The following is a 6,209-nucleotide window of genomic DNA, read 5'->3' on the forward strand; positions in this document are numbered from 1 at the left end:
ATTTTGCACCTGTGTTGCACTCATTTTTTCTCATCACTTTTTAAAAACTGAAGCATGTAGACTCTGAACTTTTATTGGGAGGCGGCGCCCAGACGCAAGACAGGGGCATGATGGAGGGCTGGGAGGCGGCGCCCAGATGCAAGACGGGCATGATGGAGGGCTGGGAGGCGGCACCCAGACTCAAGACAGAGGCATGATGGACGGATGGGAGGCAGCTGATACAGGTTGACACTCCATACCTATGGGACGCAATACAGGTATGGGGACCTAGTTATAAAAGTCAATATTTTGGCGTTACTAGGGGTCAGAAACAGAAGAGCCACCTTCACAGAATGCAGCCTTAGTGCTGCTGAAGGTGGCTCTTTTACTTAAAAATGCCCTGGGGGGTGACAGGTTCCCTTTAAAAACAGATGAAATACTGAAGTACAAAGTATGTCTTCCATGTTTCATCTGTTTTATACACACCCCTTAAATTTTGATATATAATCCTGAAAGAATATTCATCAAAGAAAGATATATAATATAATAAATTCTTTATTTGTATACAAAAGGCACGATAGCACAAAATATCACATTAAAAAATGAGACTTTTATTAAAGCATATAAAAAATCAATTAAAATAAAAACTAAAATGTGTAAAAAATAAAAAAAATAATTTGAATTACATTGTATGCGCAGGACAGGGTATGTCAAACTGAAAAATCCAAAAAATTTAATAAATTATCAAATAATTAGTAATCTATAAAACAATGGAAGTGAAATAAATGTACAGTATCTAAAAAAATAGTGAGTAAGAATTAATTATTTATGAGGGAATTCATTTATTTAATTGAAATTATTAAATAAAAAGCAAAGTGCTCATGCTAAAAAAATCTTCATGATTAAATATATATATATTATATATATATATATATATATATATATATATATATATATATATATATATGCATGATGAAATTTTCAGTAATTAATCAAATTGAACTCATTTATAAAAAAAACAAAGTGTTCATAATGAATAAACCTCATGAAAAAAATGAAACCCCACATGATTATAAAGCAAAAAATAAGTTCATATTAGTACCACAGATACCAACCAGTGCTGACATACCTCTGCCCCCGCACATACCACTCTAACACATATTTCAAGTCCGCTTCGTAAAGGAGTTTTTTTTTCCCTTAAATTTTAAGTCTGGTAGGCAAAACGGATGAGAATAGAAAATGCTTTGTGTCTGACGACCAAACACATGGATCCATATTTAAGACTGATGTGTGTATGGATCATTGTAACCCTATGGGTTAGTGTGCTGTCGGTTTAAAGAAAGGATGGACAATGAATGTTGAGGACCCCTGCCTTAGTGTAAGGACGCACAAAGAGGTAGCCACATATGGCCTAGATCAGTAAAATACATATTGGCTACAGCCACCCGATCTTGCATGTAAATAACAGTTTTAGCAGTAAAAAGTGACCTGCCACTATCATTGATTGTTCATTTGATAACCTTGTACAGACCATTTCCATTTGATCGCATACATTTTTATTTTATTTTAATTGAACTATGTGGAACATTTTTATACCAATTAGCAAGGCTGAAAATATAAGTGCACTGTTTCATGGAAAGAACCAAAACATTTCATTTCAGAATGCATTTTCTGTCGTATGCTATTCATCTCTTTTGTCAGTTAATGTCAAATTTCATAAGAGTTGAAGTTATTACCAAGGAGAAACTGCAAAATGATGTTAAAAAGACCTATTTGCATCTTCATGAAATATACATTGGCTGAAAAAACAGAATCCATACAATTTATCTTTGTGAATATATTGTGATATGTCAGAATTAAAAAGGAAGGACTGGAATAAGAATTTGTTAATATAAGGTATAAAAATGTAATAAGTGCATAAATTAAATGTCTTCATACTGTGAGAAAAGAAAAAGAAATAGAACTAAAGACTATGATGATAACCTTTCACTCTGAAATTTGTGTTCATGTGATAACCTTAATTTTTTGCATATAACCAAATAGTTCAAGTTCCATTAGACCCTGTTCATACTGCGTTTATGTAGTTCATTCAGGGGTTCTGTCCAAATCCCATTAAAATAGAGATACAGATGAAATCCCAGATGGAGCCATTAATTACCGTATATACTCGAGTATAAGCCGACAAGAGTATAAGCCGACCCCCCTAATTTTGCCACAAAAAACTGGGAAAACTTATTGACTCGAGTATAAACCTAGGGTGGAAAATGCAGCAGCTACTGGTGAATTTAAAAAATAAAAATAGATACCAAAAGTAAAATTAATTGAGACATCAGTAGGTTAAATGTTTTTGAATATCCATATTGAATCAGGAGCCCCACATAATGCTCCATACAGTTCATGATAGCCCCATAAGATGCTCCATAGATTATGCCCCCATATGCTGCTCCCATAAGATGCTCCATAGATTATGCCCCTATATGCTGCCCCCATAAGATGCTCCATAGATTATGCCCCTATATGCTGCCCCCATAAGATGCTCCATAGATTATGCCCACATATGCTGCCCCCATAAGATGCTCAAAAGATTATGCCCCTATATGCTGCCCCCATAAGATGCTCCATAGATTATGCCCCCATATCCTGCCCCATAAGATGCTCCATAGATTATGCCCCAATATGCTGCCCCTATAAGATGCTCCATAGATTATGCCCCAATATGCTGCCCCTATAAGATGCTCCATAGATTATGCCCCCATATGCTGCCCCCATATGATGCTCCATAGATTATGCCCCCATGTGCTGCCGCTGCTGCATTTAAAAATAAAAAAATGACATACTCACCTCTCCGTCACTGGGGGCTAGGTGCTGGTGTCACTGCTGGCACCTGAGATATTCACCTGTCCCCGGCCCATCGCTGCTTGCTGCTGTCTGGTACATCATCTGTCAGTGATGTTCAGACTGCAGGGGGCGCGGCGTGCACTAACCACGTCACCGTGCCCTCTGCTGTCTGAACGTCACTGACAGATGATGTGCCAGACAGCAGCAAGCAGCGATGGACCCTGGACAGGTGAATATCGCTATACTTACCCATCCTGGCTCGGTCTCTGCAGCCCCGTTCTCCCACGGTTTCCCTTCCTGCCTTCAGCGGTCACGTGGTACCACTCATTAAACTCATAAATATGCGCATATTCATGAGTTTCATGAGCGGTACGATGTGACTGCTGAAGGAAGGAAGAGAGATCGCGGAGAAGCTGGGGGCTGCAGAGACCAAGCCAGGACGGGTAAGTATGACCTGACACCCCCCTCCCCTTCCGACCCCCTGGTGTATATGACTTGAATATAAGCCGAGAGGGGGGACTTTCAGCTCAAAAAAATGGGCTGAAAATCTCGGCTTATATTCGAGTATATACGGTATTATGACACAACTAGAGTTCTACTGGACTCCATTTGTGCTTTTCTCTTAGGGTACTTTCACACATCAGTTTCTTGCTATCAGTCACAATCCATTGGCTAGTGGATCCCGCAAAAAAACGGATCCGTCGCATCAGTTTTTCCATCCGTTTCTTCCATTTTTCGACGGTTCCTTTTTTTAAAAGACGGCAATTCAGTGCATTGTACAGTAAAATCACACTGACATGAATTGAAAGAATAGATATATACACATAGAATACATATATATATTTATATATACACATATCATTGAGACACACATATATATATTTATAGTTCATAGATTTCTACATAGCATAATAGCCGCTAAATCAATTGCCGGCTTCAGTAAAATCATTCCCGAACCCGACATGATATGACACATGGTTTACATATAGTAAACCATGTCATATCAAAACGATTTATATACGTCGGTGTTTAATCAATTTAGTAGTTTGTGTTAGGAAAAATTTGGAACTCTAGTGGTTAAATTTAAGGCTATAATCGCGGAAAAAAATTGTGTGGGCTCCCGCGCAATTTTCTCCGCCAGAGAGGGAAAGCCAGTGAGTGAGGGCAGATATTAATAGCCTAGAGAGAGACCATTGTTTTTGCCCCCCCAGGGACTCCGCGCAGCCTCACTGACGTCAGCAGTAGTCAGTGAGGCTGCGCGGAGTTCCCAGCTGACCTGAGATGAACTGACAGCGTGGGAAAAAGAAAAAGTTCAGAAACTTTCCCACGCTAATCAGTTCATCTCAATGACATGTATATATATATTTACCCACTGTACCCCTGAACCCCATGAATTCCTCATCCTCTGTTTTTTAACTGGTACATCTGAACCCTCTTAATCCAGAATACCCACTGCACCCCTGAATCCCATGCATTCCTCATCCTCTGTTTTTTTACTGGTACATCTGAACTCTGTTTTTTCGCCTGACTTTAATTCCATGTATCATACTTCAAACTTACTGTATGCATATTGATATGTCCATGTTCCTCACACCTAGTCTTATCCTTCCATCTTATCCTGCCTCGTTCTTCAGCTTCGATGCTAGTCAAATGTCCTATTAACTGCAATCTGTCAATTGCTCCCTCCTGTGAACCATCCTCCTGCCCCCCTCCTCCCTCTCTCACTCACCTGGCTTCATTTCTTGGACATTTGATGGTATAAGTTGAATAGAGCAGGTCAGATGCGACATCATTTGAAGTGTGACATCTTTTAAAGTGTTACATCAGAAATATACCAGAAATAGTCCAGAAATCGGTCAGAAGGTAAGAATAACCACTGCTTTCTTATTTTACTTGCCTTTCTTTACTTACTCTGCTCTTTAACCATGCTCACATTTGCCCTCACCATTTTTGCTCCACTAATTCTCACTCTCCTTCGCTATCCCCAAACCCCTGCACCCTCGAACCAAATAACTATGTCCCCCGTCTCTTACCCCCCACCTCGCTTCATCTGCAGACCTGCTCCTTAACCTCAGACCTCTCCTAATAAAATATAATACAAGTAAATAGAGGAAGGTACCGCGCTCACAGGACGATTCAGTTATGATAAAAGTGAAAGTAAACGTCATGACTTTGACACATAAACCCGATACTCAGAGCGTACAGGAGATACAGATCTACCACGCCAGCAACATACACTAATGAGTGGTGACAGAACTTATGCAGACTTACCCTAACTCTGCTGAATGAAGGTGCTGTGCCGATCACAGTGAATGATCCACAGAATTGCTGGATAAGTATGTGACAAGCTGGGAGGATGAAGTGAATGAGCTCAGCTGAATGGAGTGCAAGTAGTGAATAGAGCCGGGCAGAGCCAGGATAGCTCCAGCCGGTAGCGTCCTGGATGCACGGCTGAAGGGGGCCGACACTGTCCTGCACTGACAGCGTGTGACGTCACAGGCTAAGGAGCCTAGCTGGGGCCAAAAACCTACGCGTTTCAAAGCAAAACGTGCTTCTTCATCACCCTGAGCGCGGTACCTTCCTCTATTTACTCATTTAACCCTTTCTTGGCAGAAAAAGCACAGCTTCTGTCTAGGCACCAGCAACTCTTTCTTTCTATTGGCAGCGCCAGTGTGTATCTATATATTAAAATATAATACAAGTCGATCACTCTCCTTCACCCACCAGCTGTCACGTCCGCCATGTCTGCCATGTCTGTTTGTCTCAAGAACTCCTGGAGCGATGTGCATGCGCATGTTTTGTCTGCTGTCCTGCATGTTCGCTAGAGCTGTGTGCAGACTCACCTCATGTCTGAGCTGCAGGATCCCTGCGTTTCTGCTCTGCCTTCTGTGATCTTCTCGTCATGTCTGGAGTCCTTGATCATGTGATGTTTCTTAAGATCCTGCACTGTCTGGTTCTGCAATCATCTCGTCATGTCTAGAATCCCGGATCATGTGTTCTTCCTAGGATCCTGCACTGGTTGGTTGGGTGATCATCTCGTCATGTCTGAAACCCTGATCATGTGACGTTTCCTAAGATCCTGCACTGTCTGGTTCTGCTATCATCTCGTCATGTCTAGAATCCCGGAAGTTCTCCCCTGGTCCTGACCTGGAGGAGGAGGTGCTATGCCCTATATCAGGCCGCCTCTTCCTATACTCAGGGCCTGATTATTGTGTTGCTTCCCTGCAAGGCTCTGGGTCTGTGGGGTTGCTCCCTCTATTCTGTGCCCTTGCACTTTGCTCTGTAGTGCGTCTCTGCACACGCTCCGTGCTCGTATTCCGCCTCTTGTCTTGTGCCATGTCTTGTGTTGTCTCTCGTGCCATGTTTGTCTTTGCCTTGCTTTGCCTTGTAGT

General features: G+C 41.5%; 1 long non-coding RNA gene across 1 annotated transcript in view; it reads right to left on the reverse strand.

Annotated features, from left to right (window-relative positions):
* Positions 1-5,352, reverse strand: part of LOC141083561 (uncharacterized) — a 44,906-nt gene extending 39,554 nt beyond the window's left edge. The window contains exon 1 of the long non-coding RNA XR_012230746.1: positions 5,089-5,352. This is a non-coding gene — a long non-coding RNA (uncharacterized lncRNA). The remainder of the gene's footprint in view (positions 1-5,088) is intronic.
* Between the last annotated feature and the right edge of the window lie 857 nt (positions 5,353-6,209).

This window comes from Dendrobates tinctorius, unplaced genomic scaffold, assembly GCF_039654945.1.
Source record: "Dendrobates tinctorius isolate UK_male_01 unplaced genomic scaffold, ASM3965494v1 ptg000005l, whole genome shotgun sequence".
NCBI lineage: Eukaryota > Metazoa > Chordata > Amphibia > Anura > Dendrobatidae > Dendrobates > Dendrobates tinctorius.